This window comes from Bos javanicus, chromosome 2 (assembly GCF_032452875.1).
Source record: "Bos javanicus breed banteng chromosome 2, ARS-OSU_banteng_1.0, whole genome shotgun sequence".
Classification (NCBI taxonomy): Eukaryota; Metazoa; Chordata; class Mammalia; order Artiodactyla; family Bovidae; genus Bos; species Bos javanicus.
Window position 1 is genome coordinate 127,081,727 of NC_083869.1, and position 12,812 is coordinate 127,094,538.

Here is a 12,812-nt window from a genome sequence, read left to right on the forward strand (position 1 = left end):
GAAGGGGACAACAGAGGATGAAATGGTTGGATGGCATCACCGACTCAATGGATATGAGTTTGAGTAAACTCTGGGAGTTGGTGATGGACAGGGAGGCCTGGCATGCTGCAGTCCATGGGGTGGGAAAGAATCAGACTGAACTGAGTGACTGAACTGAACTGAGGATGGGGGAACCTCAGTGCAAGTGACCTGGCCCCCTAAGCCATCTGTTGCGAATCCCTACTAGCAGCCCAGGGCAACTAGGGAGAGGGACCGGGGCGTTTGAATGACAAATTACCAGCGATTACAAGGCCATTGGGCCTAAGGCTGCTTTTCCTCTCTCCAAGGGGATGAGGTTTATAAAGGATAAGTGGTGCGCTTTTTCTAGCTGGCCCAGGGTGCCTCCCACGCAATGGCTAGAGGATGCTGTTGGAGGCTCCTGGGAGTGTCAATGGACCGGCTTCCAGAAAGACGCATTAAAACCCAGCTCCGAGGTAAGCTCTAGAGCCTGGACACTGGCAAATCAGTCTTTTGGCCTGGTTGCCATGGAGACAGACAGGCAGCAGCTGCGCGGGAAGAGGGAACAGCAGCTTCGCCGACATCCAGGATTGAGACAGCCCTGGTGGGGGAGGGGCTCGGCACCGCCCTTTCTCCCCCAGATACAGAGGCTCCTGTCTGCCCCCCAACGTCCGAGACTCCCAGGATCTGGTGAGTTGCCAGGGTCACAAAGGGAGACGTGGCAGTTCTGGCGCCTCAAGCCTCGATTTTCTGCTTCCAGGCCAGCGCCCTCCCGCTGCCCTGTTCAGCTTTTGGAGCAAACAGATCTTCCGGAGCTCCTGGGCCCCGGGAGGGTTCCCAAGCTCCCGCCTTGGAGGTGATAAGTCACTGGAGGTGAATCCCAGAGTGTTGGCCACCGGAGGCCAATTTGGCCCCGTGCTCTGTCGCGGTCTCTCCGGAAAACCTGGCAGGGGCTCTGACCAGCCATTGTCTGGGAAGGGAGCTTGAAGCTGAGCCCAGAGACAACGCGGTAAATGATGGGGTTTATTGTTCCCGCATTTGATGCTACACTGATATCATTAATTTGTGGCTTCAAGCCCTGTCCTCCCTTGCCTGGCTCCTGTGGGTTATCTCTGGAGACTGAAGGTGGGAGAGAAGGGGCCTGGAATCCAGGTTGCCCGAGTCCCCTTTCGCAGCCGAGCTGCCAGAAGGCTGTGGCTCAGCATCTCGGGTTCCTCCTCTCTGGTAAGAGGAGAAACGAGGCTGAGGTCCTGGTGTCATCCGGGGCTTTGGGCTACTGGGCGTCGCATGTCAACAAGGAGGTCACCTGAGAACACAGCCTTAGCGTGGAGGAAGAACAGAGAGCGGGAGAAATGCACAGGCTACTGCCGAACAGACAGGCTTTTGATGTTGCTGCTATAATTATGAAGGTAGTTCACATGTGGGCGTAATTACAGAAAAAAACTCACTGTATATAGAGTAAATTGAGAAAATGACCCATCACCTTAAATCCCAGTCCCTCATGCCTGCTGGAAAGTACTGATAATTTTGTTGTGTATCTTTTCCGACTTTATGCTTGTACTTATCCTCCTATGTTATTACTGTTTTTTAACTACACAAATGATATAACACATTTATAAAAGATGCAAATACCACAGATATACGTCAAGTCAAAAGCAAAGATAGTCTTTTAGTGTATTCCTTTTGCCAGAGAGAGCTATTGTTAACAATTTAATGCCCTTCATACATTAATGTCCAAACACAGAGCTTCAGCTTTTCTTTTTTGTGCATAAATGCAGCCACAGCATCCATGTTGTTCTGCAAGTTGCTTTCCCTGCTATGATAATATGTTAGTTACTCTGCAGATTTTTGCATGTTGGTTTACCTACCCCATTCTCCATAACTGCTACTTCATATTCTGCACGATGGATGTTCTGTACTTGTTGAAGTCGTCTCCTTCCATAAACACTTGAGTTGTCTACCATCTTTTGTGATTAATAACACTTTGCAAACTTGTTCATCGATTTATGCAGGGTTTATTTCTAGAAGTAGAATTTGTGGGTTACTGTGTATGTCTTTAATTTTTCTAAGTACTAGGAGGTTTTATTCTTAAGTTTTTGTTTTGTTTTTTAAATGCCATTCAAGGCATAAATGCCCACTGCAAAAAACTGGAAAGGTATAAAAAGCTATCTGGGGAAACAAAATCACTTACAGTCCCTCCACACAGCAGTCCTGACTGTTCACTTTTTGGCAATTATTGTCTATGCCTGCTATTGTTACAACGATCAGAGCATACTGCATAGATAATTTTCTACCTGGCTTTTTAAAAAAAACTTAACAGTATAAGCATCTTCCTACGTCACGAAGATATTTTTGTAGACATCCTTTTTATGATTTCACGATAGTATTACATGTACACACCATAATTTTTTCTCCACTGTTGGACTTCTAAGTTGCCTACATTTTTTCACTATGATAACCAGTGAATATCTTTCTGCATAAATCTGTCTGAAATCTGATAATTTCCTTAAGCTAGATTCTGAGAAGGAGAATTACTGGGTCTAGAGATAGAAATTTTGCTGAATCTGTTTTTTTTAAGTTGAATTTTGAATTGCTAATATGTGCACATGATACAAAATTCCAAAAGTACTAAAGATTACACAGTGGGAAAAAAAAATGTGTCCCTCAGTTGTGGTTTTCCTTCTTACAAGCAACAATATCACCTGTCTTTTTGTGTATCTTTCCTAGGGAAAAAAATATATGTACATGTATATATATATATATATATATACACTCTTTTTTCATATAAAAACAGTAGTACATCATATACATACTTTTTTCTCTTTTCACTTAAAATTTCTTGATGATTGTTCCACATGTAAAATAGAAAACTGCCTTATTTTCTAGAAATAGTGCATAGAATTGCCTTAAATGGGTGTGCCGTGGTTAAACGAATCAATTCTATTGGTACATTTTTAGATGTCTCCCATCTGTTGCTATTCGAGCAGTGCAGTAATGAATGTCCTCACATATATGCCGTTTTGTCCATGTGTTACTGAATCCATCTGTAGAATAGAGGCCTTTGGGTGGAACTGCTGGGTCCCAGGGAATATGCATTTTACATCTTGATAGCTATGGCTATCTCTATAGAGGGTGACCATTTCTTCCCTGAAGGGTGTGGACAGTTTTTTAAAGCTCTTGATTCAAATGGCCAAACTGCTTTCCGGAAAAGTGTTACCTGTTTCTACTCTCACCAGCAATACGGTGCCCTGTTCATTCCTCCCACTCAGTAGAAAGAGTATGGTGATGTTTGCAGTGTTCTCATTTTTTTTTTTTCCCAAAAGGATCTGTGTAAGATCATCAAAAGTGAGCAAATAATTACTTTTTTAAATAAAAACACAGGATATGGAAGAAATTTCGAATCCCAGTGTTGCCCCTCTATAGGTGTGACCCCGGGGAAATTCCTCATCCCCTTTGAACCTGTCCTAAGAGTTGTCATGGGGAGGAAATGAGCTAATACACTTAGTACAGTGCTTGGCACATAGCAAGGTCTCAAAAGGTGGTAGCTAAGAAGAAAATTTTAAAGGGGAAAAAAAAAGAAAATGCCAGCCCTCTAAGTAATCCCAACCGGGAGAGGAAGGGAGCCTTCCAGGCTTTTGAAGTGACCTGGGCGGTGCCAGCTTTGTTCTTTTCCTCAAATTGTCCCACTGCTCTTTCCTGCCTTGGGGAGGAAAAAGGAAACCAGGCCACCAGGTCCTGGGGAGACACAACCCCACACCAGGACTGACCCTTAGGAAAGGCTTGGGGTCTGGGACCTCACCCAGCTTCACCGGACTCCACTCGGAGGGGCCCAGGCAGAGCTTAGTCGTCGCCCTCCCTGGAGGTCCCTGCTGCAGAGCTGACACCCTGATCGGAGGAGACTGGTTAGAGAGAAGTGTAGGTCCAGCCTTCCTCGTCTCCCGCAAAGCTAACGGCGGGCGGCGGCTGCCTGTGCTCCGGGATGGACCCTTTCGGAGCAGTCCCGGTGGGCGCGGCTGGGAGGTCCGCGAGAAATCGTCGTGCCGCTCTCGCCCCCTTCCAGCCCCTCCGGGCGCCGGCTGGAGGTGCTGCAAGGGGCTGGGAGGTGTCGCCAGGGCTGGTGCTGGATGCTGCGGTCCAGCTCGGATGCAGGGCGGCCACGGGGGGACCCCCACTCCCAGCGAGGCTCGGCCGCCCCCTCCTCCCAGAACAGAGCCGCTGCCTTGAAAAATCAGCTGCCGGAGGCGCCATTTCTGGTCCCACCCTGAGTCGGCCGAGGAAGAGCCAATCACCACCCTGGGTGCAGCTCTGAAAGCCGCAGGTTGCAGCTGCTTTGGGTGGGAGCGCGGATCTGCGGGGTGAAGCCATTTTCTGGGAGGAATTTGCAGTCATTTCTACTCGCGGTCTAATCACCATGTTGAGAATTTTAGTCATCCTGCCCCCCCACCCCCACCCCCTTACACTGGGAGCTTTTCTGAATTTTCCATGGAGAGCTGACAAGGGGCAACGCAAAGTGATGCAAAACGTGTGTCTTGGGTGCCAGTTGAAGTGGGGTCTAAGCTTGGCCCTGTCCTTAACCTGCTCCGTGATTGCGAGAAAGCAGTACAGCCCCAGACTTCATTCTTCTCATTTTAAAAAATGCAGAGAAGGAATAAAAGCAGACCATATCAAGGACTGGTGAGGTTGTGGGGAAATGCATTCTCTCGATTTGCCCTTATCTAGTAAAACTGAAAATATTCATGCCTTGTGCCCTGACGATTCTCTTTCTTGGTTTCTACCCTGGAGAAATACTTGCACATGTATTCAAGAAGGCTGTCCATTGCAGGATCATACCTAGTAAGAAACCAGTGAAACAGCTCAATGGCCGTCAATAGGGAAAGTACAAATAAAATAGGGCCCGTATTCATAATGAGTAACTATATTGCAGTTAGAAGGAATAACTTAGATCCATACATGCAGAGACATGGATAGAGCTCAAAATCTATTAAATAAAAGCAAAGTTATAGGATAATGCATATAATGCAGTTTTTGCAACATATCAGAACTGTGGATTTTCTAGGATATCTTCAAACATATGTAAAAAAAATTTTTTTTTTAGTGAAAGGACTGTAAGATATACTCTTGGCTCAAGAGTGACTTTCTCTGGGGAGGAGGGGCAGGGAGTTGGGAGAGTGAGTAGAGGTGAACAGGAACTTCAACTTTCTTTGTAACTCCTAATTTTTTCTTTAAAAAAAAAATGACACTGCATTACTACCTTAAGGAATTTTAAACTGCACAGTCATAAAGAAAACACTGGAAACAAATGTCAAAATGTAAATGATGATTAATTCTAGGTGATGGGAAATATGAGTAACCGTTATTTTCTTCTTTGTACTTTTGGGGGTTTACTTTCGTGTTTTTTTTTTTTTTTTAATGCAGGGATATTTGTACACAAGTGTCCATAGCACCATTATTCACAATAGCCAAAAGGTGGAAGCAGTCCAAATGTCCATCAATGGATGAATGGATAAACAAAATGTTGCAATGGAATATTTAACTCTGCCTTAAAAAGGAAGTAATTGCTGACATATGCTACAACATGGATGAGCCTTGAGGACATTATGCTTAGTGAAATCATGCAGCCACAAAAAGACAAATAGTGTATGATTTTGCTTATGTGAGGTACCAGGTAGTCAAAATCACAGAAACAGAAAATAGAATGATGGTTGCCAGGGGCTGGGGGAGAGGAGAGAGGTATTGTTTAATAGGGGTAGAGTTTCAGATGTACAAGAGTTTTGAGCATGGATGGTGCTGATGATGGTTTCCCAGGTGGCTCTGTGGTAAAGAATCTGCCTGCAATGCAGGAGAGGCAGGTTTGATCCCTGGGAGGGGGGAAGATCCCCTGGAGGAGGAAACAGCAACCCACTGCAGTGTTCTTTCCTGGAAAATCCCATGGACAGAGGAGCCTGGTGGGCTACAGTCCATGGGGTCACAAAAGAGTTGGACACGACTGAGCAACTAAACAACAGCAACAAATGGGGCCGATGCTTGCGGAACAGTTTACCTGTATTTATTTATTTATCGGCTGTGCCACAAGGCTTGCAGGGTCTTCGTTCCCTGACCAGGGATTCAACCCAGAGCCATGGCAGTGAAAGCACTTGGTCCTAAACACTGGACTGCCAGGGAATTCCAAATACACGTGTTTAGTACCACTGAACTGTACACTTAAAATGGGTTAAATGGTAAATTTTATGTTATGTGTATTTTAACAGAATAAAAAATTGTAAAAAAAAATATAGTAGGAGACGATCCTATTTAACAAAACCCTGCTATTAGACAGTCCATCAATCTAGTACCATACATCACCAAATATAAGATGACGACTGCAGAATGCACCATTATTTTATGTAATACCAAGAAAGAAAAACTGGTACCAATTAAACTCTGATATCAACTGATTAAAAGACACGTTCTATTCCAAAGATGGTAATTTTTTAGATTCAAAAGAATATGGTAAGCAGTTTATACACTAAATGATCACCTTTAAAATCCACCCGCAAAGTTCAGATTGGTTGTTTTTTCTTCCATTTGGTTGTGCTGGGTCTTAGTTGTTGTGTGTGGGATCTAGTCTTAACCGCTTAACCAAGAGGGAAATCCCCAGATTGGTTTTTAATTGTAGCACACCTGTCCTTTGTTTTTTTAACAGATTGTGTTTGCATATCATCTCAGACAAATAAATGGTGATTTGTCTACCTAAAAAAGAGAAAAAAAAAAAGCAGCAGTGGGGTTCAAGAGTGACTGTGTGTGTGTGTGTGTGTGTGTGTGTGTGTGTATGTGCGCGCGCGCGGGTTCATGCTAAGTGGCTTCAGTTGTGTCCCACTCTTTGCTACCCTATGGACTGCAGCTCTCCAGGCTCCTCTGTTCATGGGATTCTCCAGGCAAGAATACTGAAGTTGAGTTGCCATGCCCTTCTCCAGGGGATCTTCCCAACCCAGGGATTGAACCAATGTCTCTTATATCTCCCTGAATTGGCAGATGGGTTCTTTACCACTAGTGCCACCTGGGAAGCCCAAGAGTGACTGTGTGACCCATGAAATCCCCAAGGTCAGCCGTGGCAGGGATGATGAGAAAGTGGAGTTGCCCAGTGGGTGTGGTAATGTAGATGTCATTGGAGATCCTGGCAAGAACAGTGTCTGTAGACAGAGGTGGAGCGTGAGTCTGCATGAGGAGGATTTGAAGAGTCAGAGAAAGCAACAAAAACAGCCTTTTTGGAGAGCCTTGTTATAGGGGTGAGCAGAGAAATAGGGGATTCTGGAAGGAGTCATCAGACAGTTTAAGGCAGAATGAATTGCAGCCTGGAAACATACTAACGAAGGGAAGACTGATGCAGGAGAGAGATGTGACACAAGCGTGGGTCCCAGGTCCTCTTTTTTGTACCCCTACCCCTCCTCTTTCTCCGGCTTTGTTTCCCCGGGTTTTCCCTGACTTTCTTCTCCTTACCCCACTCTCTCTTCTTGTAATGAGCCATTATAATCAACCTTAAGATTATCAACCCTGAATATTCATTGGAAGGACTGATGCTGAAGCTGAAGCTTCAATACTTTGGCCACCTGATGCGAAGAGCCGATTCACTGGAAAAGACCCTGATGTTGGGCAAGATTGAAGGCAGGAGGAGAAGGGGGTGACAGAGGATGAGATGGTTGGATGGCATCACTGATTCAATGGACATGAGTTTGAACAAACTCTGAGAGATAGTGAAGGATGGGGAAGCCTGGCATGCTGCAGCCCTTGGGGTCACAAAGAGTTGGCCACGACTGAGCAACTGAACAGCAACATAGTCAACCTTATCTCTGTGAGCATGCAGCACAGCAATTTGCTCTTCCTGCAAAGATTTGCCAAGTTATCCTGACCTTTCTTCATATAAAGCAGTCCTTCAGGCCATTAAAATGGGATCTTTTCTGTCCCGGATGAGGATTTGTTGACTCAAGAAGACTCTTGACAGTCCCTTGGACTGCAAGGAGATCAAACCAGTCAATCCTAAAGGAAATCAACCCTGAATATTCACTTGAAGGACTGACACTGAAGCTGAAGCTCCAAACTTTGGCCTCCTAATGTGAAGAGCCGACTGACTCATTGGAAAAGACCCTGATGATGGGAAAGATTGAAGGCAGGAGGAGAAGGGGATGACAGAGGATGAGATGGTTGGATGGCATCACCGACTCAATGGACGTGAGTTTGAGCAAGGTCTGGGAGATGGTGAAGGACAGAGAAGCCTGACGTGATGCAGTCCATGGGGTCACATGACTTAGTGACTGAACAGCAACAATAACAATAGGCCCCAGTAGCCTCTTCTTCTGCTAGTTGTCAATACCACCAGTATGGTTTGTCTTTTCTTTGGTGTGTATCTTATGAACCCAGCTGGACTGTAAGAACCTTAAGGATAGGGACTCCACATGATGTTTCTTCGGGTCCCCCATGATACTGATTGGCTGTGCAGAGTATTCATTTACTCCTTATTTACTGAGTACTTGCTGTGGGCTGGGATCTGTGCAAGGTGATCCAGATCAACAGTCCCTACCTTCAAAGAGTTTGTGGTCCAGACAGGAGGCAAACGGGTAATCAAATAATAGCAAATCAAATGTCAAGTGCTGTACTAGAGAAATGTAGGGTGCAGTGGAGGCTTAGAGAAGGAAGAGGTTAACTCCTTGGGAATGAACAGGGAAGCTTTTGCTGGGGAAATGGGAGTGGGTGGCAATGACAGAGCACTTGAAAGACGGCCAGGAGTTTTCCGCTGGACTGGAGGAGAGAAGGCATCAGCAGAGGGAGGACGCAGAGTCGCAGAGGTGTGGAACAGCACGCGTGTTTGGAGAAGGGCAGGTCTTTTGATGTGGCGGTACGGTGGGTGGGGAAAACAATGGTAGGAGAAGATCCTGGAGAGACGGGAAAGAGTGGACTGGGGAGAGCCGCGTGTGCCAGGCTAGGGAACTTGGCCGTACACCCAGGGTTAAGGGGAAGGACGGGATCAGACTTTAGAGAGAACCCTGCGGTGACAGTGGACTAGAGGCTCACTTGCTTTTGGCAGTCATGGTTTTAGAAACAGTTTGAGTGTGAGCTAAGTCGCTTCAGTGGTGTCCGATTTTTTGTGACCCTATGGACTGTAGCCCTACAGGTTCCTCTGACTATGGGATTCTCTAGGCAAGAATAACTGGGGTGGGTTGCCACGCCCTCCTCCAGGGGATCTTCCTTGACCCAGGAATCCAACCGGCATCTCTTACATCTCCTGCATTGGTAGATGGGTTTTTTCTTTTATCCCTAGCACCACCTGGGAAACCCTAGAAACAGTTTGTGCCTGTGTGCATGCTAAATTGCTTTAGTCATGTCTGACTCTTTGCAACCCAGGCTCCTCTGTTCATGGGATTCTCCAGGCAAGAAGTCGGTTGCCATGCCCTCCTCCAGGGGATCTGCCTGACCCAGGGATCAAATTCATGTCTCTTACCTCTCCTGTGTTGGCAGGCGGGTTCTTTACCTAGGAAGCCCATAGAAACAGTTTACTTATATTTAATTAGGTGCTGATATTTTAAAATCAGGAAATTTCACAAGAAAACCTAAATTCCAGCTTCTTGAGCCACACATTGTTCTAGGATAGACTTCAGCCAAAGCTATCTGTTAATGGAAGCTGTTATGAATTGAATTGGATCCCCGCCTCCCACTGAAATGTTGAAGTCCTACCTGTAACCTTGAACGTGACCTTATTTGTAAATTGGGTCTGTTCAGATAACCAGGAGAAGATAAGGTCATCAGGGTAGGCCCTCTTTTTTTTTGGCTGCACTGGTTCTTTAGTGCATAGCTCTGGCTTTCTTTTGTTGCCGGGGCATCTCTTGTTGCAGAGCAAGAGGCTCAGGCTTCAGTCATTGTGGCACCTGGCCTTGGTTGCCCTGCAGCACATGGGATCTTAGTCCCCAGACCAGGGAAGGAACCCCTATCCCCTGCATTGGAAGGCAGATTCTTAACCACTGGACCACCAGGGAAGCCCCCAGGGGAGTCCTTAAGCCAGTACAACTGCCGTCCTTATATAAAGGGGAAGTTTGGACAGATAAATGCACAGAGAAGAAGATATGAGGATGTGGGCTCGGGGAGGGGGTTGCTATCTATAAGCCAAGCAACAGCTGAGGCTGCCAGAAGCTAGAAGAGAGCGTGGCGGATTCTCCCTCCCATCCCTCTGAAGTAACCTGCTGTCATCTAGATTTTGGGTTTCTGGGCCCTGGAACCATGAGAGAAACATTTCTGTTGTTTGGGCCACCCGATTTATGGCACCTTGTTAAGGCAACCCCACGAAAGTAGTACACCCCATTCCTCCCCCTTAGATGGGGCCCCCATCCTCCAGTGGTTTGAGTTGTTAAATTTGAGTTGATGCCCTTGTTGGGAATGGATTCGAGGTAGGGGGCAGACTGAAGCCCATCTAGGCGGTGGTCTGTGGTGACCCAGTCAAGTGGTGGGAAGGGGGCAGTCATGAGCGCACCGTGGTGCTGGTGCTCACCGACTGATGTAAGGGCTTAGCAAGAAGCCCAGAAGGGCTGGAAATCAGCTCTGAGTTCCAGAGACACGGGCTTTTCTTTCGCTCGTGTCTTTTCTCTTACACAGCATCCTCCTCCATCTGACACCCCAGCCACACCCTCCTCTTCCAGGCTTGAATGCTACTCCGTGAACACGTCCTCCTGGCCTCCGGGGTTGGGGGGGTGCGGTTCAGCAGCCTTGGTCTCAACTTCCTGTGACAGCTGTGACCTCTGTTCTCACTGAATTGCTAAGATTGCTGATAAGTGCCAACTGCTTGGAAGTTTTTATAATTAACTGGGAACATGTTTTGTGCCAGTCCACGGGAAAATGGGCTATGGAATGGCCCAGAAATTTAATGAATTAAAAGTAATGCTGTTTTTAGGCTCACGTGTGTCCATTCAAGAAAAAGACTAGGTCTCAGATGAAAATCATCCTTCCCTGTTCAAAACCCCAGCAGCCCAACAGAGGGCAAGTGCTGCTACCTCACCATCCCCATGCTCACATTTTGATTATTTGGAAAAGGATTCAAAGAAACATAGAAAGCAATCCAACCCTCCCATCCCCCCGGCCCCAGCCTCACCAGTAAAAGAAATGTCAATGGCCAAGGAAATAAGCGACCCCATGGACTACAGCCTACCAGGCTCCTCCGTCCATGGGGTTTTCCAGGCAAGAGTATTGGAGTGGGGTGCCATCGCCTTCTCCCTAAGGAAATAAGATGCTACATGCAAGGTGGTATCCTGAATAGGATCCTGGAACACAGAAAGAACCCCAATAGGCAACTGGGGAATCCAGGTAAAGCCAGTCACTTAGTTAATAGTATTGTGCCAGATTTAATCTTTTGGTGTGGATAAATGCACCATGATTATGTAAGATGTTAGCCTAGCAGGGAGCTGGCTGAAAGGTCTGTGGGAACTAGGTGTACTACCTTTGCAACTCTCTGGAAATCTAAAATGATTTCAAATTTAAAAGTTTAAAAAGAAGTTAAATATATATATTTTATAAATATATTTAAATGTCTCTGTGATAGTTGGTGCAGAATGTATATATATATATATACTTAGATTTATGCTGTTTATCCCTCAGCCCTAAGTGTGGTTTAATGGCCAAAAAGACATCAACCAGATGGTTAACATTTGGTGAGTTCATGGCACTGTAGGGATACAAAGACAAAACCACATAGAATCCTGCCCTGAAGACGCTTACTCTCTACTGAGGAGAACAAACATACTTATGGATAGCTACAATACAGGACAGTGGATGGGGATCAGAAAGATTGATCAAGACCTTGAAGGTGGAAAGAATTTCAGTATACACAAAAACCAAGGGCTCAAGGCTGAGAGTTGCTGTCAGCAAAACACACAGGAGTGTGACTTTTTAGGAAGTGACTCCATGGACTGTAACCTGCCAGGCCCCTCTGTCCGTGGGATTCTCCAGGCAAGAATACTGGAGTGGGTTGCCATTCCCTTCTCCAGGGGATCTTCCTGACCCAGGGATTGAATCTGGGTGTCCTGCATTACAGGCAGATTCTTTACTGTCTGAGCCACCAGGGGAGCCCTACAACAAGAGAGACCACAACAATGAGAACCCCATCTAGGACTAACCCTCCCCCACCTACCCCCCACCCCCGCGACTGGAGAAAATCCACGCACAGTCGCAAAGACCCAGTGAAGCAAAAAATAAATATTTTTAAAAAGTAAAGCACAGCTTCAGATTTTTGCTGTGACTTGAGTTAGTTGTGTGATCTTGGACAAATGTCTAAAGTTCTCTGTATGGCTTTTCTCCCCCATTGTAAAATAATAGGGTTAGGCTAATAAAACAGTTTAGAGTGATAGCTAAAAGCCTAGACTTGGAACCAGACTGCAAAACCTCTGTGCTCCCCTGTGGCATGGTTACTCACATGACTTAAATCTCTTTTCGGGCCTGCTGCTAGCATTTGTTAGACCTAAGGCAGGAGTATAAAAGGGAAGCCCACATATCTTATGTCTAAGTATTTAAGAGTTATAAGTCAAGCTAACAAACAGTTTTTTAAAAAATACGTGTTTTACCCTTGTACTGAGTTGGCCAGTACAATTCGGTATAGCACAATTGCCTGGTGTAACAGGCAAATGTGGCCTTGGAGTACAGGATGAAGCAGGGCAGAGGCTAATAGAGTTCTGCCAAGAGAACACACTGGTCATAGCCAACACCCTCTTCCAACAACACAAGAGAAGACTCTACACATGGACATCACCAGATGGTCAACACTGAAACCAGACTGATTATATTCTTTGCAGCCAAAGGTGGAG

The 12,812-nt window shown here is 46.0% G+C and overlaps 1 protein-coding gene across 3 annotated transcripts in view; it reads left to right on the forward strand.

The window, feature by feature from the left end:
- Positions 1-379: 379 nt before the first annotated feature.
- The window catches only part of STMN1 (stathmin 1), a 30,817-nt gene continuing 18,384 nt past the window's right edge, over positions 380-12,812 (forward strand). Inside the window, exon 1 of one of the 3 annotated variants that reach the window (XM_061392852.1) lies at positions 380-687. The gene's annotated coding sequence lies outside the window, so the exon portion shown is untranslated. Of the gene's footprint in view, positions 688-773; positions 1,007-12,812 lie in introns of those variants that run through there. The other 2 variants (XM_061392880.1, XM_061392870.1) reach the window with 2 other exon arrangements.